The 23,684-nt window shown below is 55.8% G+C and overlaps 1 protein-coding gene across 1 annotated transcript in view; it reads right to left on the reverse strand.

The window, feature by feature from the left end:
* KPNA7 (karyopherin subunit alpha 7) overlaps window positions 1-23,192 on the reverse strand; it is a 50,926-nt gene extending 27,734 nt beyond the window's left edge. Inside the window, exon 1 of the mRNA XM_055136539.1 lies at window positions 23,165-23,192. The gene's annotated coding sequence lies outside the window, so the exon portion shown is untranslated. The remainder of the gene's footprint in view (window positions 1-23,164) is intronic.
* Window positions 23,193-23,684: the final 492 nt, after the last annotated feature.

Raw genomic sequence — 23,684 nt, forward strand, 5'->3', positions numbered from 1 at the left:
CAAGCTGCAAGCTGCACCTCCCCCCCACCCCTGCACCCCACCTTAGCCTCTGAAAGTGTTTGGGCTTTGTCTCAAGAGGGACCCTCAGGCACCAGCTGTGTTGGGCTCAGATAGTCTGAGTGGTTCTGGCATTTCCAATTCTGGAGAGTTCCAAATCCAGGGAAGCAGGAGGAACCTCCCCGGCTCAGGTTCCCAGGGCCGTCCCCAACACACAGCGACCCCTCCCTCCCCTCCTCCTTCCTCGGGCTCTGTTAATACATCTGAGAGGAAACTCAGGCGTGACCTCAGTTCACACCCTAAATATTTCAGAATGAATTGCTCACAGAAAGACACTGAAAATTAAAACTAAATGATGACTAACAAAATCACACGCATTCAAATGTGTCTAGATCCTCAGGACTGTCTGACACATGTGTGAGTACGTGCGAACAGATACGGGAAGAGACACAGAGTCACACATATGGATGGTGGTGATGGAGAGTGGAAGATGGATGGTGAATGGATGGATGATGGATGAATTAATAGATTGGATGGTTGGAGGATGGATGCATGGATGGTGGATGAATCAATGGGATGATGGTGAATAAATAGATTGGATGGATGGATGGTGGATGGATGAATGATTAGATGGATGATGGATGAATGGATGGATGGTGGATCAGTGAATAGAACAGATGGATAGATAGATGAATAGATGGTGATAAATTAGATGGATGGTTGGATGGATGGTAATGGATGGTGGGTGATGGGTGCATGGATGGTGGATGATGGTGGATGATGGTGAATGGTGGATGATGAGGGATGAATGGGTGGTGATTGATGGATGGTGATGAATAAATAACTTGGATGCATGGGTGGATGAATGAATGGTGGACAGATGAAAGAATGGATGGTGATGATGGATGAATAGATGATGGATAGACAAATGAACATACAGGTGGATGAGTGAGCAATAACCCCGCTGAACTGAGGTTTGTGGTTTGCATTCACCTGAGCTTTTCAGGCATCAGGCTTTATTTGACCTTGAGAAAAGTCACAGGACATGAAGAACCTACAATCTTGGGTAAAATTAAAATAAACACTCCTTTACATTTTTTGTTGGGGTGGGATCCCCAACAGAGCTTATATCCAAGCGGCCACTCCTGGCAAGCCTTGGCCTGAGGGTTCAGACTAGACAGCTCAATGCTCAAACCCACCAGCGCCTCACCCAGCAGTGCTCAGAGAGGCACGGAGAGCCATGCAGTGCCAGGGGTCAGACCCACGTGTGCACATGCAAAGCATGCCCTCCACCCTGTGAGCAATCTCCCCAGTCCAAAAAAAAATATTTCTTGGTTAAAATAAATGATGTCAGAGGTGGCAAAAAGTTGGAAAGATTTTCAAGATATTTTTGAGTTGGAAAATGAACACAGCACTTTAGTGCCAGATAAATTCAAGCTGAGATATAAGCCTACATGTAGTATGAAAAAGAAAAACTCTTGGGGAGTCTCTCCCCCACCCCCGTGTCTGGGATCCACAGGGTTCACAATCAAGCAGGAAATCACCAGGAACGTGAGAGCAAGTCTTTTCTAGCAGGTTGGACTGGTGGGGGCAGGGGGACCTTCTGGGGGCCGCACTTGTCTTGGCCCCTGTTTCCGGGCACTATGCTCAGAGCCTGTCTTAGGCCCCGGACCCCACCTAGAAGGAAGCTCCCCGCCTGGGGATGAGCCCGCACAATCCCAAGGGTCTCTGGGGTAAGGGACTGTTTCTGGGCGAGACCCCACGTCCACGTTGGGCTGCGAGCACTGATTCCCTCCCCGTGCTGAGGCTGCAAACAACAGCTGGGAATGTGGCTCCAGCTCGCCAGGACGCCCCCACATCACGCCCTGACACACTGCCCCTGACAGTTTCTTTCTTCCTAGAGGTTTATGTCAGACCCACAGAACAGTCCTCACGAAAAACATGTGGGCAGCGCTGTCATTTTTTTTTTTTTTTTTGCTTTTTGGGTCACACCTGGCAATGCACAGGGGTTACTCCTGGCTCTGCACTCAGGAATTACCCCTGGCTGTGCTCAGGGGACCATATGGGATGCTGGGATTTGAACCCGGGTCGGCCGCGTGCAAGGCAAATGCCCTCCCCGCTGTGCTATCGCTCCAGCCCCAGTGCTGTCATTTTTTTTAATGATTATTTTGTTTTGGGAGGCCACACCCAGTTCTGTGCTAGACCTGAAATAGGTTTAAGGGGGGCTTGGGGGTGCTCAAGGGACTGAACCTCATTCCCCAGAGGCCTGAGTTCAACCCCAAGCGCTGCCAGCTGGGCACCCCCAAAATTAATAAAGGTTAAGTAACAGGAAAAGCACCCAGAGTCCCGCCTCCCACCCCTGACACATGCCCTTCTGCAGAAACACTCTGAGCTGCGAAGAACAGCAATAACTAAGCCCGCTGTGCGCCAAGGGCTGAGCTGGAGACACAGGGCTCCCGCCAGCACCTTGATGTCCCCACCTGCTGCTCCCCTTACGGCACCTCGGGAGGGCCACTGATGGTGGGAACCAACCTTTCCTAGCCCAGTCCAGTCTCTCTTTGTGCAGATTATCCCCATCTGCACCCCCTCTTGGAAAGTCATTGCAGGAGGGAGAGAGAGAGAGAGGGTGAGAGGAAAGGAGAGAAAATGGAAGGTGAAGGGGATAGGAGGAAGAACAAAGGGAGAGAGGGAGGGGGAGGGGAGGGGAGAAAGGCAGGGAGGGAGGGAAGGAGGAAGGAAGGAAAAGCGGGAGGGAGGGAGGAAAGCGAGAAGGAAGGAAGGGAGAGGGATAAAGGGAGGAGAGAAAGGAAGGAAGGGAGGGAAAGAGAGAGGAAGGAAGAGAGTGAGGGAGGGAGGGAGGGAGGGAGGGAGGGAGGGAGGGAGGGAGGGAGGGAGGGAGGAAGGAAGAAATGGAGGGAGGGAGGAGGAAAAGAGGGAAGGAAGGAAAGAAGGAAGGAAGGAAGGAAGGAAGGAAGGAAGGAAGGAAGGAAGGAAGGAAGGAAGGAAGGAAGGAAGGAAGGAAGGAAGAAGGAGGGAGGGAAGGAGGGAGAGGAATAGAAGGAGAGAGGGAGGGAGGGAGGGAGAGAAGGAAGGAAAGGGACAGGGAGCGGGAAGGCTGAGGCTGCTGGCAGGGTCTGCGGGGAGCAGGGGGGTGCTGGGTGGCGGTGCCTGGAGTGTGCCTCTTCTCCAGACCAGAAGGTTCCAGAGCAGAGAACCCAAGAGCCCAGCAGCATCACAGCGTCCTGCACACCAACCTAAGGGCATGCAGAGCCGGTGCAGGTGGGTGCGAGATCAGGGCGCTGAGGAGAGGACCCTGCAGAGAGCAGCTGCAGCCAGAGCCCCGGGCCCTGCCTCTAGCCTCAGCCCTTCCCTGGCCCGAGGAGCCCCAAATCTCCGGGGAGCAGCCAGGAAGCAGCGCAGAGAGAGGCAGTCGTGACATTTCCCGGAATCTCCACGTGTGTCATCTGGGCACACCCAGCTCAGAGCCTTTTCTGGAGAAGCCACGGACTAAGCCATCAGTGGCCTGGAACGGAGAATGGATGAAGAATTCTCCTGCTTCAAACAAGGGGAGGTGCAAAGGCCAAACAGACACTTGCCAGGGAAGAGACGGGGCGGTGGGGAAACTAGAGAAGAAGCCCAATGGCATTCGTTGGCAGCAGTTGGCCGAAACATCTTTAAACCATATTAAAGTTTGCGATAACGTTTGACTAAACTTAAAGATGCGCCATCAGGGAGGCAGGCGGGGCACAGGACAGGAGTGGAACGACAGGGCTGGTGCCGAGACACTGTAGGATAGACTCAGTGTGGAGTGACTTTCTGAATCATGGTTCCTCCACAATAAAAAAGAAAACAAAACATTTTCAAGTCCATAATCCTACTTTTGAGGCCAGAGAGGTGTATGGTGAGTAGGGCACTGGCCTTGCATACGGCCAACCTGGGTTCAATTGCCAGCACCCCAAACAGTCCCTCAAGTTTGCCAGGAGCGATTCCTGAGTGCAGAATCCCCCACCCTGAGCCATCGCGGGGGCGGCCAAACTCTTTCTCTCTCTCTTTCTCTCTTTGTGTCTGTCTCTCTGTCTCTCCATTCTCTCTGTCTTCTCTCTCGTCTCTGTCTCTGTTCTGCTCTCTCTCTGTCTCTCTGTCTTCTGTCTGTCTCTCTCTCTCTCTCTCACACACACACACACACGACCATAATCCTACTTGCTCATTTCGTCTATGGCTGGGGGCGGAGCCGCTGAGTCACACCCCGCAGAGCTGAGCTGGGGGCCCCTCCCAGTGTGTTGCTTCATGACCCCTCCTGGCAGTTCTGCCGACTGAGGTACCGAGGACTAGATCTGTGCTTCCAGCTGCCAGGCACATCAGGCTCCAGCCCTCTGAGCACTGCCCCCGGCCCTCCTCAGTCTGGATTCCCACTGCTGTGAGGAACCAGGGCTGAGGGCAATCACGTGGCTTGCCCGGGGCAGCTCTCAGACACACTGGCCAGAGAGGTAGCACAGCGGGGAGGGCGCTTGCCTTACACCAGCTGACCCAAGCTCCATTCCCGGCACCTCATATATCCCGAGTCCCGCCAGGAGTGATCCCTGAGGGCAGAGCCAAGAGCCAGCCCTGAGCACCGCCAGGTGTGGCCCCAAACCAAAAAGCAATAAGAAATGTTCTAGAAGTCACTTGAAACAAGAGAAGAAGCTCAAGCCCCACCCCTGTGCCCCACCATTGCGGGAGGAGCACTCAAAGCAGCAGGGCCCACACAGGCTTGGCTCAGGGCCGGGAATGCTGGATGCCCAACGCCTGGTCTGTGGGGTGCTTCAGGGAGAGGACCCTGTTCCACAGCAGCACGACCCCACAGGAAGCCCGGAGTGGGCCCTTGTGTCTGGGTCCCACGGGCTCCTCACTTTGACACACCGACACTTGCTCTAGGCTCTTCGGGGCCTCCAAGGGCACTGAGTGCCGGGGTCCTCGGACAGGAGGGGCAGAGGGCACAAAGCGGATCGTGGCACCCTCGGCTCTGACCTTTAGTCACCTCTGCCCTTCCCAGTACACACACACACACACACACACACACAGAGTCACACAGAGAGACACACACACACTTTGAGACATGGGCACACACACAGACACATATATATACACACTTATACACACACTCACACAGAGACATAAGTACACACACTTACTCACAGACATATATACATGCTTATACACAGAGTCACACAGAGAGACACACTCATACAGAAACATAAGTGCACACACATACAAACACATATATATTCACTCTTATACACACACATGCACAGACACACACATCACTGCAAACCAGTGTGTCCCAACAGAGGCCAAGTGGCAATGAGGCAGAGAGAGAGAAGCAGAGAGAAAGGCAGAGAGAGTTGCATCATTTTCTGTCTTTGCAGGGGCCCAACAAAGGACATGGCATGGGCTAGCCAAGCGCGGAGGGAAGGAGGGAAGGAGGGAAGGAGGGAAGGAGGGAGGGAGGGAGGGAGAAAGGAAGGAAGGAAGGAAAGAAGGAAGGGAGGGAGGAAGGAAGGAAGGAAGGAAGGAAGGAAGGAAGGAAGGAAGGAAGGAAGGAAGGAAGGAAGGAAGGAAGGAAGGAAGGAAGGAAGGAAGGAAGGAAGGAGGTAGGTCTATTTCCTCAGCTGATTGTTCTGGGGGCAGGGCCCAGCCCCCTGCGTATGCCACGTCAATGACTGGGGGCCAAGAACAATCGCCCAGTGACTGCATCGCAAGCAGCCCTGGCACAGCCTTTGTTCCATCGTCCAGCTCTGACCCCTTCACTCAGCATATCCTCTTCCACCCCTTCAAGGTTCGGGCGCGTTACCTGATGACCACATCTAAGTCCCATGGTGAGCCTGCTGGGCAGTGCCACTCACGCCCCACGGCACAGACGAGAAAACCACTGCACGAAGAACTCGCAAAATAATAATCCCAAGGCAAAGCCAGGCAGCCTGGTGCAAGCCCACGCTGCGGCCACCACACCCCATCACCTCCCGAGCAAGGGACAGGGCCACACCCTTGTTCTCGACAGCTCACATTCGGGAGGCAGAGTGAGCCCAGAGCCCCGCGTCTACGCAGTGCGTTGCTGGACAAGCGGGGAAGGAAGCAGTCTATCGGGCACTGACCCACTGTCTGGGCGAACCGCTCCTCTCCTCAGCTGCCCATTACTCGCCCTCACTGGCCGCTGCAAAGGAGCAGGGGACACAGGGACACTGGAACCTTTGTTTCATTGTCCCAACACCAGCCCAGACCTCCAGGGAATCTTCCCCTAGAGGAGGTCACTGGACTCTAATACTGACCCTGCTGCAGTGGACAGCCCCTGGAATCATGGAGGGTAGGTCCCCTCCCCTGCTCCTCCTCCTCCTTCTCCTCCTCCTCCTCCTCCTCCTCCACTTCCTCCTCCTCCTCCTCCTCTTCTTCTTCTTCTTCTTCTTCTTCTTCTTCTTCTTCTTCTTCTTCTTCTTCTTCTTCTTCTTCTTCTTCTTCTTCTTCTTCTTCTTCTTCTTCTTCTTCTTCTTCTTCTTCTTCTTCCTCTTCCTCTTCCTCTTCCTCTCCTTCTCCTTCTCCTTCTCCTTCTCCTTCTCCTTCTCCTTCTCCTCCTTCTCCTTCTCCTTCTCCTTCTCCTTCTTCTTCTTCTCCCTCTCTCCCTCTGTGCCACACTGGCGATGCTCAGGCTTACTCCTGGCTCTGCACTCAGGAATTACTCCTGGTAGTTCTTGGAGGACCATATGGGGTGCTGAGGAACAAACCTGGGTCCACCACGTGCAAGACAAGCGCCCTGCCCACTTGGGGCTGGAGCGACAGTGCAGCAGGGAGGGCGCTTGTCATGCACATGCGCTGCCACCAGCAACCGCTAAGCACAGAGCCTAAGTCCTGAGTACTGCTGGTGTTACTCAAAACAAACAAACAAGACCCACAGTCTCTCTGGCCCCGTCCTTTCTTCTCACAGGCTGTTCTCTCATCAGCCACATGGCACGAATCAGGCGGCATGAGCTGGGGAGATGGAGTCCAGCCTCCCGACCCGTAGGGAAACCCACCACAGAGAAGCGAGGGGTTCTCGGGCAGTGCTAGGGCCCGTCTGCCCTGTTTCAGGCTCGCTTGTTATTCCGATTCCTCACTGTGGCTGCCGGTGAGAGCCAGATGACAGAGGAAGCCTCCAGAAGACCTTCAAAGGCTCCGAGTTCAAGGTTCTTTGAGTTCTGAGCTGCAGTTTCCTGGGCACGAGCACGGAGCCCAGAAGAGAAGCTTGCTCTGCGCGAGGTGGACACGCACCGGCTGCCACCAGAGTGCCTGGAGGACGGGAATGAGCACAGAGCTGGAGGGACTTGGCTGCTTGGGGGAATAGCTCAAAGGGCTGGAGTGCACGCTTTGCATGTAGGAGCCCCAGGTCTGAGCCCTGACACCTCAGGGAACCCTGAGCATATCCAAAAATGCTCCCTCTAACAAGTGAAAAAAAAAAGTAAGAAAAAATGTATAGGATGGGAGAAAATGTTTGCAACCATGCTAGGACCTCAGATTCTAAACATATGAATGCTCTCCCAACCGAAACCCACAAAGAACCCCGACTCATGAAGGGCAAAGAATGCAGGCTCTGTGGACATCAGCCTGGGGTCAAGCTCTGGCACCACATGGTCCTCCGAGCACTGCCAGGAGCAATCCCTGAGCACAGAGCTGGGAGCTGCCCCTGAGCAATGCCAGGTGTACCCCCGAAAGAAAATGGGGGAAACTGAAGGACTAGGATGGACATTTCTTCAAAGAAGACACACACATAGCAAACAGGCGAAGAGCCGCTCGGCGTGGTGAGCGTTAGCGATGCCCCCTCCCCCCACAGGGCCCCCCCTCACTCGCCGGGATGGCCATAGTCTAAAGGACAGGAACAGTGCTGCAGCGGGAGAAGCTGGGGCTCTCACCACGAGGAGAGAGGGCCCCGGCGCCGTGCCAGAGTAAAGCATCCCGAGAATTACAAGTGGGCCAGCTCGTCCAGCGGCCCGAGAGCACATGCTTGCATCGCAGGCAGCACTTCCTGACAGCCAATGGCTCTTCAGCGATGAAGGGAGCCAGGAACGTGGTCTGATCACTCGGCTACCCTGTCTGTTACAGGCAGCACGGGACCATGAAAATGTGCTCCGTGAACGACGCCGGACACAGATGGACACATCGTATGTGATGGGGCCACAAGGAGGTCCTCAGCTGGGCTAGATCGTGGCTGCCTGCATGGAGGGTGAGGCAGGGGGGTGGCAGGGGTGGGGGCTGTCGGGGGAGACACTCAGTCAGGGCCGATGGAAGTTTTGGCAACTAGATTGAGGTGGTGGGTCCAGAAGACTGCAGGACCCCGTACCCTTGAGTTAGTCACGCCAAGTGGCACGTCTGGGGCTGGAGAGAGCGCTCAGTGGCCGGGCTTTAGCAAGACATCAGCTGCCCAGGGAATATGCCAGAACTCCTTGCCATGCTCGGATAATTCAAGCCCCACTTCCCCCTGGTTATCCAGCCTGAGCATGTGAAAGGGACAAAGCTGCCGGTCACTGAGCTCATCCGTGCCACGAGCTCTGGACGGGCCAGTCCTCCGTGACAGCCGCTGGAGCTTCAAAGGAAAACCTATTAGCCAGCTGTTCTATTTCGGCTGCAGCTCCGGGTTGAGGTCATCTGATTCCCACCAGGGCAATGGGAAGAAGGGAACGTTCTAGAAGCAGGAGCCACTGACCTTGGCCAAGGGACCCAGGGCCGTCCTGAGGGTTTGGCTGGCTCAGGGCTGCGGGGCAGGGCCAGCCTCTCCTAGTGCGGTCTCATGTGGGGTCTGGGCACCTGGGGGGCCGGGAGGGCGGCGGGTGCATGTCTTCTCTGAGCGAGTGGGCACCCCACCATTGTGTTAGCCCTGAGTATCCATGAGAGGACCGACACTGGGCCCGAGTCATCCTGGCCAGCCTGAAGAGCTCTTCAGCTGTTGGTGCCAGGGATCATCGCCTGCGCCCCTTGTGGCAGGGCTGGTGTCACGCCAAGTGGGTCTCTGAGCTCGTCCTGGCACCAGACACTTCGTCTAGTCCTTCCCATCCTCTGAGTAGCTGACGAACCCGAGCTGCAGAGCCAGGACAGGGCAAACACGCAGCAGCAGCAGAGGTGGCAAGTGGTGGCCAAGGGTTCAAATCCCTCATGCCCGGCGTGGTCATGCCCTCTCCATGGACAACCTTTGCCCAAGCCACACGGGTGAGAATCTACAGGAGAGTGGGGAGGGGGCCAAGGACGACGGGGTGGGGGGGCGCTGCAGGTCGTCTGCGGCCCCCAGCAACCAGCCCGTGTTCTGGCTCAGACAAGGGCATGGAAGTGTGCTGGGGCCACGGTGGGTCCCCACTTCCGTTCCTCTGCTAGGTCTACTCTGACTTGCTGGTCCTGGGGACACTGCAGGGATGTCCCCCTGACTGCTAGGAGCAGCCCTGGAGCACTGAGTTGGGAGTGGTCCCCAAACAAAAACAAAATCCCTCCCTCTTCCCAACCACCTTGAGGGAGAAAAGTGAAAGCAAACAGGACAGGGGACGCAGACCACCCTGGTGCAGAGCAGGGGGTGTGATGGGGGAGCCCGGGGCTCCCTGGCCAGGCGGGCAAATCCTGTTCCCCATCTGCACCGCAGTTTCTCTGTCTGCTAATGAAAGCCAGCCCGGCATCTGGGACAGACGCAGACATCTGATCCGGAGAACCTGAGCTGCCTGCAGCCCGAGACGGGAGCCGGCACATCCTGGCATTTCTGAGACTCTGAATAATTTATGAAGTCAACAGGCCAATAATGTGAGCTCTGGACAGTTCTGGAAAATGCCCCCTGTAATGGTCACCACACCCCGACTTAATCGAGCTAACTTTCCCTCAGCTCTCGCCTGCACTCCAGCCTCGCCCACATGCCTCTCCGGGCACCAAGAGGGATGGAGGCCTTGGCCTTTACCACCAGCCTCAAACCTGGCCAGCCTCTGCGCACACTAAGGTCACTGTTGGACCCGTGTGGCCTTTACGTTTGCGCCCACCGGGCCCCTGGGTCTCCTCAGGTCCCCATCATTCTTTGCAATGTTGCAAGTGCCCTGCTCTCGGAAAAGTATTTCTCTGCAGATTAAGCTTGACCTTTAGGTTCCAACCCACTTGGCACCCCACCACTGCCTCATCACTATCCCTTCTGGGGCGTGGCCCAGGAGTCACAGGGAGACTGCACCCCCAGAGCAGTGATGCCAGGGCACCCACGCACAAAGCATGCGCCCACCCCTTACTGACTGTCAGCCTCTAGTCTTCCGCCAACCCCCACCAGCTCTCACAAAATCAGCCCCTCCGTGAGCTGGATCCATAGTACAGCTGGAACGTGCAAAGGGGCTGGCCTTGCACGTTCCCCGAGCACCACACAGCGACCCCCAAGCCCACCAGAAGTGATACCCGAGTCCAGGGCTTGGAGTAAACCTTCAGCACTGCCAAGTGTGGCCCCCAAACAAAACAAAACAAAAACATCATCTCCTCCATAATTTCACACAACCTTACCTATGGTGGGGGAGAGGTGGGGGTGTCTCCCCAGCAGTGCTCAGGGGGACCCCATGGAACACTTCCTGTGATGGTTGGCCAACCTACCCAGACAGTTCGTCCTCAGGCCCAGCAATTCTGTGTTGCTCAGAGGCCCCTGGGCTACACCCATTAGTGCCTGGGGCCATGCCACAAAGCCAGGGATTGTACTCAGGGCCGTGGATATGCAAACGTGCCCTGCAGCCTTTGCACTGCCCCCCGGTCCTTTGCACTATCTCACCAGCCATCCAGCCGAATGAGTCTCCCAGAGCTAGGAAGAGGGTGCAGAGGACCAGTACTCAGCTATGTACGTGGGAGCCCTTAGGTTCCATCCCCTAGGCCACATGCACTCATTCACTTTACACACACACGCACTCACGCGCACACACACACACACACACACACACACACATGCATATGCCAAGGAAAAGCTGGAGACCCATGTTTTGTCCATTTCCTGCCCTCGCGCTTTTGCCCCTCAATTCCTTTTACTGCCGCACTGACTTTTCTGCTTGGCTTAATGGGGTGATTTCCTTACAACATGCCGTGGGTGAAAAGAGAAGCCAGCGTCTCCTCTTACAACTAGATCAAACCCAGCTGCCCACCAGTTGGGGGTGGTGGCCACACAGGGAGGCCTCCGCAGCTGTTAAAACAGCCCCAAACTCTCCCTGTGAATGTTCATGGAAAAATCTCCCAGCTGGAGGAAGCTGGGGGCCAGGGAGCAGCTGGGCAGGGAGCAAGACGGAAAACTGATACAGCACATGATCTTGTGTTTCAAAAACAAGGCGGGTGCGGTGCGGAGAGAAGGAAGTGTCTCTGGAGCGACCTGGATGGGCCCCCAGGGGCCTGGGGAAGGCACTGGGCCGTACCTGGGCGGAGAGGGGCGCCAGCTCAGCAGATGGAGGGCTTGTGGCTGCATCTCTGTCTGGCAGTACCAAGGGAATCAGCCAACTAGAGTGGAGGAAACAGCAGTCTGGAAGAAAGGCTGGCCTCACGCCAGGCCGGCTCCGCGGCCCCCTCTCCTTCCCCAAGGGCTGTGGCACAGAGGGGCCGGCGCTTGCCTTGTACGCGGCCAGTCTGGGTTCAATCCCCAGCATCCCATATGGTCCCCTGAGCCCTGTCAGGAGTGACCCCTGAGGGTGGAGCCAGGAAAAAGCCCTGAGAATTTCTGGGTGTGTCCCCAAACAAACAAAATTGACCTGCTCCGACTTGCTCAGTTTCACCCATGACATGGCACCAGTGGCCAAAGATGTGAAGGCAAGAAGTGCCCGAGGGTCCACCCGCCTCTTCTCCGACAATGCTCCCACACATACGTGGGACTAAGGGGCCACAGTACTCCCCATCCGGGGGCCACATGCAGCCAGCCCAGTCCTGCCTCTTCCCTACCTCCGCCCTCCAGTACAGCCCCTCAGCGCCCCTCACATGCCGGTACAGCGACATCTGCGCCTCTTACACTTCCCACAGTGCCTTTCACTGGGGGTCGGGGGTCTGTCTGAGTCAGAGCCGAGCCCTCTCCTGCTCGCTCCGCCCCACTCTTCACTCTGCTCAGACCAAGTTCATCTGAATCCACTTTGGTGCCCTCAGGCAAACGTCCCACATGGAGAACTGGCTGGCCCCTCTCCCGGGGTCTCTGGGTGGGGGTCTGCACTCACAGTGATGGCACAGGCTGGCACACAGGGCTATGGCACAGCTCTGCAAGCAGTCGTGCATGTGCACAGCCGGATACTGTTGTATGGTCACCAACATGATCAACTGTCCGTGACAGACCTGCTCAGGGTGACAGGATGAGGAGTCAACATGCCACATACCCACCTCCTGACCTGTCACCACCTAAAAAGTGGCTCCCCCACCAGAGCTATGTTGGACGTGGTGTAGTTTTCAACGAACCGGTGGCAATCTGACACGGAGAGACTTCACACAGAAACCTCCTCTCCTAGCTTCTCTGTAGAAGCCGCCGACACTAGAGGCCAGCCTTCCCTGGGCCACTGAGCAGGGCAGCTAGTGAGCGGGAACGGAGCTCTCGGGGGCAGCCCTGCTCTCCTGTTCACCACACTCCCTACTATGCCCTATCGCCTCCCTGCAGCAGAGGGCCAGCTGACGTGCACCCTCTGCTTTGGGGTCTCGTCCTCCTCAGAGCAGAGATGGAAGGGAAATCGTCCTTGCCCCGTGCGAGCTCCAAGGCAGGACGGAACTGAGGGCCGGGTGGTGGCTTCCAGGCCCTGCTTGCTGCTCCCATTGCCTTGACCTGTATGGACACCTCCACTGACCTGTTTTCTCCCCGACGCGCCCCCCCCCCGACCCTCCCCATGACAGGGGGTGCAGGGGCTCTTCATTCGCCAGCTCTTTCGGTCCCTCCTCAGTCGCCCGCCTTGTGGGCCTCAATCCCAGAAAAAGCAGCAGCAGGCCGCGGGCCAGAGTCCGCACAGAAAAGTCAGATCACAGAGCAGCGCGACAGCTCCATCAGGCCAGGCCGCCCGTGACGAGACGCTCAGGTGGCTGGTGGTGAGAGCAGCAGGATGTCAGACGCCGAGCTGCAGGGATGCTGGACACGGCTGGCCTTGCGATCTCTGAGGGGTGCCTCTGCAGCATTGGAAATTCCAGGTGCGGGCCAGTTTCCAGCAAGTTCTGACTCTGGGGCTCCAGAAAGTTCCCACTGTGCTTGAATGGCACCGTGTGATAAGAGCAGATGGTGAAACTCGGGGGAATTTCGGTCCGCCGGCTGTCAGCATGTTGGTACAGGGCCGCAGCGTGAGTATCTCCACTGCGGAAATTGGCCAACAGTGTCTTGATTCTAAAGAAAGAAAACAAATTGATCTGCTCCCCAGCAGTGGCCAACCCCTTTTTTCTCCACACTGAGCCTCAGGTCTCGGCCGAGGTCCAGTATAGTCAGTCAGCAGGAGCTGACCCCGCAAGGAGAGGCAGCGGTGGGGACACCTGGTTCCAGACTCCAGCTGGCCACCACGCTGTGGCCTGAGAAAAGTGTCTCCTCTCTGAGCTCATTTTCCCCATGCAGGTAGAAGAGATGCTCTCTCAGGCCCGTTTCTGCCCCGCCCTCCTGTTATACAGTTCTACTACCTGCAGATGAATGCGGAACTGCAACAAACAAGACAGAAGTTGTAGCCGAAAACCTCCAGAACCCAACCACCGCCATGCTCAAGGTCGCTCCCCACATGTTCGGGCCGAGCCTTACGCACGAGTGAACCTATTCCTGGACCACACTGCCGCAGATGCGGCCGCACGACATATCGTAAGACACAACTCAGGAGTACCACACCACATTTGATGGGGTTCAAATAGTAGGCAACAAATCATAGAGGGAAAGATATATATATGTGTATATATATATATATGTATACATATATACATGGACTGGAGCGATAGCGCAGTGGGTAGGGCGTTCACCTTGCACTCGGCTGACCCGGGTTTGATTCCTCTGCCCCTCTCAGAGAACCTGGCAAGCTACCGAGAGTATCTCGCCTGCATGGCAGAGCCTGGCAAACTACCCATGGCGTATTGGTTATGCCAAACACAGTAACAATAAGTCTCACAATGAGAGACGTTACTGGTGCCCCCTTGAACAAATCGATGAGCAACGGGATGGCAGTGACAGTGATATATGAACATTCACAGGGCTCAACCCTTAACAACATGTTAGTGATCTCTTATAGAAGGTCTTTTTTTTTTTTTGTGAAGGTCTTAATAGCCCCTGACAAAATAGAACAATCTTCACACTCTTTCCTCTACGGATACTTTTTTGTAGCATTTTCAGCAGTTTTTCATAACAAATAATACAAAATATATGATTTTGGTTCTGCTTTGGGACAGGGATTGGGGTTCAGGATGGAAACATCCCAAATATGGTGGTGGGAAGGTGTCATGGCGCTGGGACTGGTGTTTGAATATTAAACGTAATCAAATATTGTGAACTACCTCATAATAATAAAAAAAATTTAAAAACCTTCTTGCCACCTAAGAATTTGAGCAGGTTCAGCTGCGCCAGGATCTCCGGGGCCAGAGTGGGCCCTGCAGGTCCCCAGGACCCACACACTCTCCTTCCCTTTGAGCCATGAGCACCTGCTCCATCCCAGCAGAACTCGGCTCTTTTTTTTTTCCCCTTTTTGGGTCACACCTAGCGATGCTCAGGGGTTACTCCTGGCCCTGCACTCAGGAATTACCCCTGGCAGTGCTCAGGGGACCATATGGAATGCTGGGAATCGAACCCGGGTTGGCCGCGTGCAAGGCAAACGCCCTCCCTGCTGTGCTATCACTTCAGCCCCCAGAACGCGGATCTTGCCAGAGCTATAAGCCGCACTCCAGGCAGCCCTGTGCTACAGCAGGCAATCCTGAGGGCAGCGCCCGCCATTACTTTCCCATCTAGATGCCACCATCCCCGGCTGTTACTGTAGGTCCATTGCCACCAGCCCTTCATGAGGCTCCCGACCCCACAGTGCGGAGCAGTGGGGTCCTCGGATCACTAAACTAACCCCAGATCCCGCTCCCCAGTGCTCCCCCGCACCCCAGAGAAGCGCAGAGCCAGCAAGGGCCCTGCAGGGAGCAGCTCAGCTGTGCTGCCAGGGCCTCCCCCGCTGGCGCTGCCGGATGGGCCCTCAGCTCCACTGCCAAACCCTGGTGACATCAGAAGTGATATTTGCCGAAAGAGAGGTGGACTTGTTTCACGGCCCTGGTGGAATTATCCCCTCAAGGAACTCGTCCCTTCACCCCCTCAGGGCTGCCAACGGTGTGGCTTTCTCACACTAGGAAACTTGGTCCCGTGGAGGAGGCCAGGGATGCCAGGCCGAGACTTGAGTGCTGTTGGAGCCGTGGGGGCTGGTCACTGTTAGCTCAGCCCCACTCCTAAGAATGTGTTTGCTCCCTCCTCCCCCGCCCCGGGATTCCAGCAGCTCGGAGCGCCAGTTCCATGGGCAGCCAGCACTGGGATACAGCCAGGAGAGTTGCGGAGGGGGCAGGAGAGTTGCAGAGTGGGCAGGAGCAGGGCCAAGGGACCAGCACCATGCTGATCGCCCTACTCTGGTCTGTGCAGAGTCAAGGGGTGCACCTCCCACGCTAACGGGGGTATCTCAGGGCAACAGAATGCTCAGATGGGCCTCCAAACTCCCAAAACAGAGCCCAGGGAAAAGGAGTTTGCACTCATGAGGAAGCACACAACCCTGCCAGAGAGACTCTGGCATCCTCCGTACCCCATATGGTCCCCTGAGCCCTCCAGGGGTGATTCCTGAGTGCAGAGCCAGGAGTAACCCCTGAGCATCACCGGGTGTGGCCCAGAAAACAAAATAATTTTTTTTTGGCTTTTTGGGTCTCACCCAGAAATGCTCAGGGGTTACTCCTGGCTCTGCACGCGGGAATTACTCCTGGCGGAGCTCTGGGGACCATAAGGGATGTCTGGAATTGAACCTGGGCTGGTCCTGTGCAAGGCAAATGCCCTACCTGCTGTCCTATCGCTCCAACTCCCAAAATAAAAGTTTTTAAAGAAATGCAAGACCCATAGGTCCGGGCTTCTCATCTGCTTCCCTCCACCTTGGCTTAGTGAGAGCATTTGAGAGGTTTCTTACTCTTTGCCTCTCTGGCCAGGGTCACAGACAGGAATAAAATCAGGAAGAAGTGGGTCTCCGATGCCAGGACACGGGGCTGCCAGGTCTGGATGGCACAGTCTCGCCTTCCAGAGGCAACTGCCCAGGGGGCATGCTCACTGACAAGGCAGGAAGGGTGTCCCTTATACGGAGTTAGTCATGTGGCTCAGAAGTCCCCTGGCCAAGGTAGTGACTACAGCAAGGTTTGGGCCTACAAGATCAGCCCATCTGGATAGAAGATCCCGCTGTCAAGGAGGCTGAGAGAACACTGTTCACAATAGCCAAAATCTGGAAACAACCCGAGTACCCTAAAACAGATGACTGGTTAAAGAAACTTTGCTACATCTACACAATGGAATACTATGCAGCTGTTAGTAGAGATGAAGTCATGAAATTTGCTTATTAATGGATAGACATAGAGAGTATCATGCTAAGTGAAATGAGTCAGAAAGAGAAGGACAGACATAGAGGGACTGCACTCATTTGTGGAGTATAGAATAACATTACATGAGGCTGACACCCAAGGACAGTAGATACAAGGGCCAGGGGGGTTACCCCATAGCTGGAAGACTGCTTCATGAGCAGAGGGGAGAAGGCAGATGGAATAGAGAAAGAATCACTAAGAAAATGATAGCTGGAGGAACCAGTTGGGATGGGAGATGCATGCCGAAAGTACATAATGGACCAAACATGATGACCTCTCAGTGCCTGTGTTGCAAGCTATAATGCCCAAAAGTAGAGAGAGAGTATGGGGAATATTGTCTGCCATGGAGGCAGGGGGAGGGTGGGAAAGGGGGGTATACCCAGGATATCTGTGGTGGGGAATGTGCACTGGTAGAGGGATGGGTGTTTGATCATTGTGAGATTATAACCCAAACATGAAAGCTTGTAACTATCTCATGGTGGTTCAATAAAATTTAATAATAATAATAATAATAATAATAATAATAATAATAATAATAATAAAAGGAGGCTGAGGAAGGTGCCAGAAGTACAGGACATGCCAGAGAAAGTCACAGCACCAGAGACGGGTGGGAACTCCTGGCCCATGGACCAAGCTCAGAGATGGGCATTTGGCAAAGTTCGAATGCCCAAGAAATCAGCTGATGAGGCCTCCAGCTAAGGCGCAGCTGGGACATTCCAGGACTTGGACCTGAACGCCTAGGAGATGGGGTCTCAGAGCTGCTCTGAGTTCAGGCCATGGGACATGAAGAGGGCCCGGGACTGAGACGTCACCCCTGGAGTCTCCCCCTACCCCATCCCCGCCTCCAGATGGGCCGTGACAGTCACAGCTGGCTGGAGGAAGACAAAGAGCCCTGGGTGAGAGTGCTGGGCTGGATCCAGGAGGCCCCCCAGAATCTTGGCCCTTCTCCTCAAAGACAGGATGCTCCAGGCCCAGCTGACCCCGGGGGCCAGTCTCCCTGTGTAGACGCCCTCGAGTAGAGAGCACGGGAAGGACACAGCCCTCCCGTTCAACTGCTGCTGAGGACGTGAGTGAGACAGGTGGCAGGTGACAGAGGGAGGGGTGCAGATGGACCCACTGGAGCATCCTGCTTAGGACAAACGGACACCCCAACCCTCAGCACTGAGCTTCTGTTCTCCGCTCCCCTCCCACCATGGCAAAAGCCTCACCTGGCCCCGCCCGCACCCCAGGAGGTGGTCTGGCGGGGATGGGTGGAAGCTCCCCGAGGGCTGTTCCTCAGGGGTCGAGAACCACACATCTCCTTGGGCTTGGAGACAGTGTCACCGCCAACCTTCACTGCACAGAAGGTCTCTGGGCCTTCCCGCGCCGACAATAGGGGCAGTATGTCACTGGTACCAGCGCTCAACCACAGTCTCCCTGGTACAGCCCTGTCTCCTCTTGTCCCTCACCCCCTGAAAAAAATAAAGACTTTTTTAAAGCAGAGAATGCACATCCTTTGTCACAGAGCTCTTAGCGGGCATCTGTCCCTGTGCTGGCCACTGACGCACAATGCACTTGTCTGTTCCTCAGCTTGAGCAGAAGCAGAAAAGAGGGTCCCCTTCATGATGGTCTCCAACGTGTTGAGTGCCTGGACGCTCCCTTCAACGGTCTGGCTGCCTCCTCACCGCCAAGAACAGGAGGATTTCATTCCAAAGGGTCACAGCACCTCAGAGACGCTCAGGTCCAGCCGCCTGTTCAGGCTGGAACGCAGAGAGGGGGGCCTGGCCAACCCCCATTGGGGTATCAGTGCGAGGGCTTGTGCCCGAGAGTTACCCGGCAGCTCTTCGGGGCCAACCACAGCTTCCACCAAGACTGGGCATTACTGGAAACGTGCCAGCCCGTGGGGGAGGCTGCGCAGAGGAGCACATCAACTCTCCCCCAAGACCCTACTGTTCTAAGGCAGAGGAATCTGAGAAGAGGCGGTGGCGCCCTCCACAGAAAGTAAAATGGAGGGCAGGAGTGTCCACAAAGCTGGTTCCTCCTCCGAGAAGCCAGCTCTGAATTGGAAGGACCCGCTCCTTATCAGCGGTGCCACCTCGGCAGCTCCCCCTGGGAACAGGGTTTAGCTGTGATGGAAAAGCTCTCTCCTGCCTAATGCCGTGACCACTGTCCCATAGGCGGGCCCAGATGGCAGCACCAGCCAGCCACGGCAAGTGAGCATGTGAAAATGGCTGGTGTAACCGAAGAGCTGGATTTAAACGTTAAGACAATCTCTCCCCTCGGCGTGCGTCCTTAGGCGTCAACAGTGAGTTTTACCCGCCTTCCTCTTCCTCCATTCCCAGGAGCAGCTGACCCACGGTTATCCACCTCCACAGCACTACCCAAGGTTCCCAGCCAGATCAGGCCATTGGGCAGGTCCCAGGAGTGCGTCTCCTGCTGGAATGCGTCAGCACCCAGGATTCAGGTTTGTGCCCAGTGAGGTCCATTTTTACCCACCAGGGACACTGAGAGCAGAACAGGGCACCAAAGAGTCCCCGACAGGGTCATCCCAATGCCCAGTATCTTCGGGTGCTCTGAAAGGCAGAGCAGTGTCTCTGCCAGCTAGTCACGCTCAAGAGAGCCTCTGGTCTCAGCTACAAGAATGGGACCTGAGCCCCTGGGCAGTGAGGGTTGAGGGTAGGGGCCCCAGGGGAGGAGCGATGCCCTCCTGTGCTTAGCAGGGCTGGGAGATGCCCCCGGCAGAGGCTGTCCACCTACAGGAAGGCCTTCCGGACAGGCAGCAGTGCCCAGGGCTCAAGCAGCAGTGAGCGTGTCATTCTGCTCACTGGAGGATGAGCAGGGTCCCCTTGGAGCAGACCCTGTGGGGATCAGGGACAAGAACCGCCCCTCTGCCGTTCCCTTGGTCAATGGTGACCTGCTCCCAGAGCCAGCACCCGCATTTCTCAGTCTCTGGCCTTCCCTGCCACCACCACCTCTGCCACTCGGCAAGCAGGGTCTGAATGAAAGCGGCCAGGAGCGGCCCTCACCCATGACCCAGCATGGCCTGTTCTGAGACTGCCTCCGGCCGGATTCTGTCCCCTGCTGTGACAGCAGCTCCCAGGCCGACCTTTCACCAGGGTCCTGCGAGAACGGCAGCGGCCACGGGAGCAGCAGCCCTGGTTGGCAGTGGTGCCCGAGCCCGTGGCGGACAGACTCCCGGGGGCAGCGCCCATGCTGCCAGGTGCCACAGATGAAGGAGATGCTGAGAAGAGCTACGTGAGCTGCTGCTGGCTTTCCTCAGGGTTTCCAGGGCCCCCAGCCGAACCGAGCCCCCAGGGATGCCCAGAGGCCAACAGCGGGAATTCATGGGCTTCCAGGCCTGACTCAACTCTCCCAAATAAGCCCCCTGTGCTCCCCCCAGGTCTGTTTCTGGGGGAACCCTGACTAAGACCGTCCCACACCTTTAGAATTGTTTGTTCCCTCCCTCCAGACTAGAACAAGTGGCCACAGGTGGCTGAAGCAGGAAGGGCCACCAGAGGTCACCTCGTCCCAGGCCCCTGAGGGCCCGATCTGAGGAAGGGCTGCCCTGACGCCAGGTGGGGAAAGGTGGTGTCCGGGTCAGAGCTCTTTTCTCTGCCCCCAACTCTACCTAGAAGAAAAACATTGGGGTTTGTGTTGGTTTGGTTTGGGGGCCACACCTGGAAGTGCTTGGAGGACCATAAGGTCTGGGGATCGAATGTGGGGGCTCCCGCATGCCAAATACACGCTAGTCTCTCCAGGCCCAGGAAGAAAAGATTCTGGTGTCTCCATTGCTAAACTCCCTCCTGGAACCGGGACCCAAACCGACATGCCCCAGACTCTCCTGGCAGCCCCGTGTCCCTGCAGAGGGCACTGCGCTGGCAACAGAAGCCCAGCCCAGGTCTGAGCTGCCAGCAAGTCATCTCTCCTGTCAGGTACCCGATGCTGAGCCCCAGTGTGACCCTCAGGAAGAGCGAGAAGGCCTTGGAGCTGCAGTCAGGACAGGATCTCGGGGTGCAGGGGCATCCCCTTCCTGCCTCCTTCGGAGAAGGTGGCTTTTGGGAGTCAGTCTGGCTCAGGCCCTGGGCACAGTCCACAGCTGCTGCCCCTCTGTGTCCTCTGGTTTCCACCGGGCCGAAAAGGCCTCTCTCAGGAGTATCGCGCTCCTGTCCTGGGTTTCTAAGAATCACAGGAACGGGTCCAGTTCCTGGATCTAGCTGGCAGCGCATGTGTGAATGGGGGGCTGAGCCCTGACCCCCAGCCCACCCACACGGAAGCCTTGAGCTCTGAGCTGGCAGGTGAGTGGCCGTTGACTCACACCCAGCGGCACCTGGGCCTGACTCACCCGCCCTGGCCGTTCAGTGTCTGGACCACTTCCTAAGCTCCAAGAGTCTTGGTAGGAGGAAAAAGCCCCAGGTGACAGGCCAAGGGTCCACCTCCAGCTGCCCGGCCATACTGCACCCACACGGGCCAGCCTGGCTGGAGGAGCCCTGCTCTGCTGTCAGGCGTGTTGGCCCCAGAGCCGGCCTCACGCCTCTCAGGTTGGGGCTGGGCGGCCCTTCTGTCCACGGGCCTGAGGTCCCTGGTGCAGAGGCAGCGCCAGCAGGGGTGGTTCCAGAATCTCTGGGTGGCCAGTCAGCCTGTCCTAGCCTTCTTTACCTTTGACAGAGTAGAGCCCAGAGTGGAGGCAGGGGTTGGCCTGACCAGTCACACAACTGGGCTGCAGGTCACATGGCTGGAGAAGCATCTGACATGGCTGCAGTTGGGGGCAGGGGGCAAAATCCGGCCAGGTAGAATCTGGCCAAGGGCATCAGGGACAGCTTGGCTCCCCTGGAGCAGAGGCAGGAAGAACCAGACCATTCTGCTGTAAACTCCGCCCCCAAGGACTCCCAGCCGAACCTGCTCCTCCTCAAAAACCAGATCACAACCTTGATTTGGAAATATCAAGAAACATGTTGTGGGGACCTGAGACAGTGGGTGGGATGCTTGTCTTGCAGATGGCCGACCTGGATTTGATGCCTGGCACTGTTTGATGCCCTGAGTACCACCAAGAGTGGTCCCTGAGCATAGAGCCAGGAGTAAACCCCAACCACCCGCACCCCCATACATAAATAATTAAGCATTGTATGAACTCAAGCCTGCTTCTCTACCCACGATGGCTAGTGACTTGTCCCTTTCCCACTGAGGGGGTTGGGGGGAGGCATCTTCTCTGTGCTGTTTCTGTGTGTCGATAGCTCCCACTACTAGGATTTGTTGTTGTTGTCGGGTGTTTCTTTGGAGGCACTGCTGGGTGTCCATATGTGGTGGCCGGGATTTGAACCAGGGTCCTCAGCACTACAGCCTCATGCAAAGCATAAGTGTCACCTCCAGCACTATCTCTCCAGTTCCTGCAAGGACTTATCTGGAGGCCAGACCGTCCCTCTGCCCCCAAAGAACCACATCCTCAGAGCTGAGAGCTGCAGGGGTCCTACATGACCACTACAAGGACAGACTGAGGTCCCCAGAGAAGAGTGACAGAGCCAAGTTAAGCCTCGCATGCACCCAACCTGGACTCAATACCCAGTAGCCCATGTGGTCCCCTGAACCCTGCAGGAGTAATCCCTGAGCACAGAGTCAGGAGTAAGCCCTGAGCACCATCAGGTGTGGCCCCAACCCCCCCCCCACATTTTTAAAGCAGAAATTTACAAAATTTAGTTATTCATAATAGCAAATATACAGGGGGGTAATGAAAGAAGTTGAAACATCTAAGAAAAATGCCAGGGCTGGAGCAATAGCACAGCGGGTAGAGTATTTGCCTTGCACGCAGCCGACCCGGGGTTCGATTCCCAGCATCCCGTATGGTCCCCTGAGCACCGCCAGGGGTGATTCCTGAACGCAGAGCCAGGAGTGACCCCTGTGCATTGCCGGGTGTGACCCAAAAAGAAAAAAAGATGCCTAAAAATAATTAAGTTCCCCCAAAAATGATGTCAAACCCACATCTGAGTCAGACACTGATATCTCGTACCCATCAGCACATTACGGAGACATACACCATGGAAAACCGGACTGAATCGCATCCTTCTGGAACAGGCCCTGTGGCCAGACCCCTCGTTTACCAGAGAGAATTTTAACCTGCAGAGAAGGCAGACAGCTCAAGGCGCGCACTAGGGGTGGAAGTTTTAGAACTGGAATGTACTGCCTCCCTCACTCCCTGTCTGTGCTGTTACTTAACTACTGAATTTTATCCCAACTCCTAGGAAGCCTGTGGTTCATCAGAGCTCCTGGGGATGGTGGAGCTCCCACCAGCGCAGGGAGAAGGAAAACCAGATCGCCAGGGACCCAGGCAGATGTTGCAACTGCTGACCGCGTGCTGGAGACATGTGGGAAGCTGCGGGCAGAAGGGGACAGCTCATGGAGTAAGTGTCTCGTGTACACAGCCAAGAGTTTTGAGGCAAGGCCACCTACGAGTGGAGGAAGGAGTATAGGGCCCTCAAGTGAGTCTGAGGAATGGTGGATGCACAGAGAAGAAAGCTCAGCCAAATCTCCGGCCCTCCTGATCACAAGCCACTGGCACAGAGTAGGTGATCACTGAAGCCTGCTCTCCTGGCGACTGCTCTGTCGAAGCACAAGGGCTCCCAGCAATGTAACTTTCAGTAGGTGAGTCTCTTACCTTTCAGGACTTAATTTCTTCTTCTGTGAAATGGGGCAATAACAGCCCATGTACCTGTCACATAAAAAACATGGGGCTGGAGCAATAGCACAGGGGGGTAGGGTGTTTGCCTTGCACGTGGCCAACCCGAGTTCGATTCCCAGCATCCCATATGGTTCCCTGAGCACCGCCAGGAGTAATTCCTGAGTACATGAGCCAGGAGTAACCCCTGTGCATTGCCGGGTGTGACCCAAAAAAAGAAAATAAAAAACATGTGCAGAGATGCATCTCTATTAAACAGAGAACTCTTAATCTGGAATTTCTTTCTGGGGTCAGCACTGAAATGTTGGCTACTCATTAAAGAGAATTTTGCCCGAGAGAATATAGACTGTCATTTGTTTTTGGGCCAAGCAACCATTTCTCACCACAAACTGTTGTGCAAGAGATGTCATGTTTTTTTCTTTTTTTCTTTAAAAATTCTTTTGGGCTCCCCATTTTGCTGAGTGACAGAAATAGACTTTCAGGGGCTGGAGTGATAGCA

This window comes from Sorex araneus, chromosome 4, assembly GCF_027595985.1.
Source record: "Sorex araneus isolate mSorAra2 chromosome 4, mSorAra2.pri, whole genome shotgun sequence".
Classification (NCBI taxonomy): Eukaryota; Metazoa; Chordata; class Mammalia; order Eulipotyphla; family Soricidae; genus Sorex; species Sorex araneus.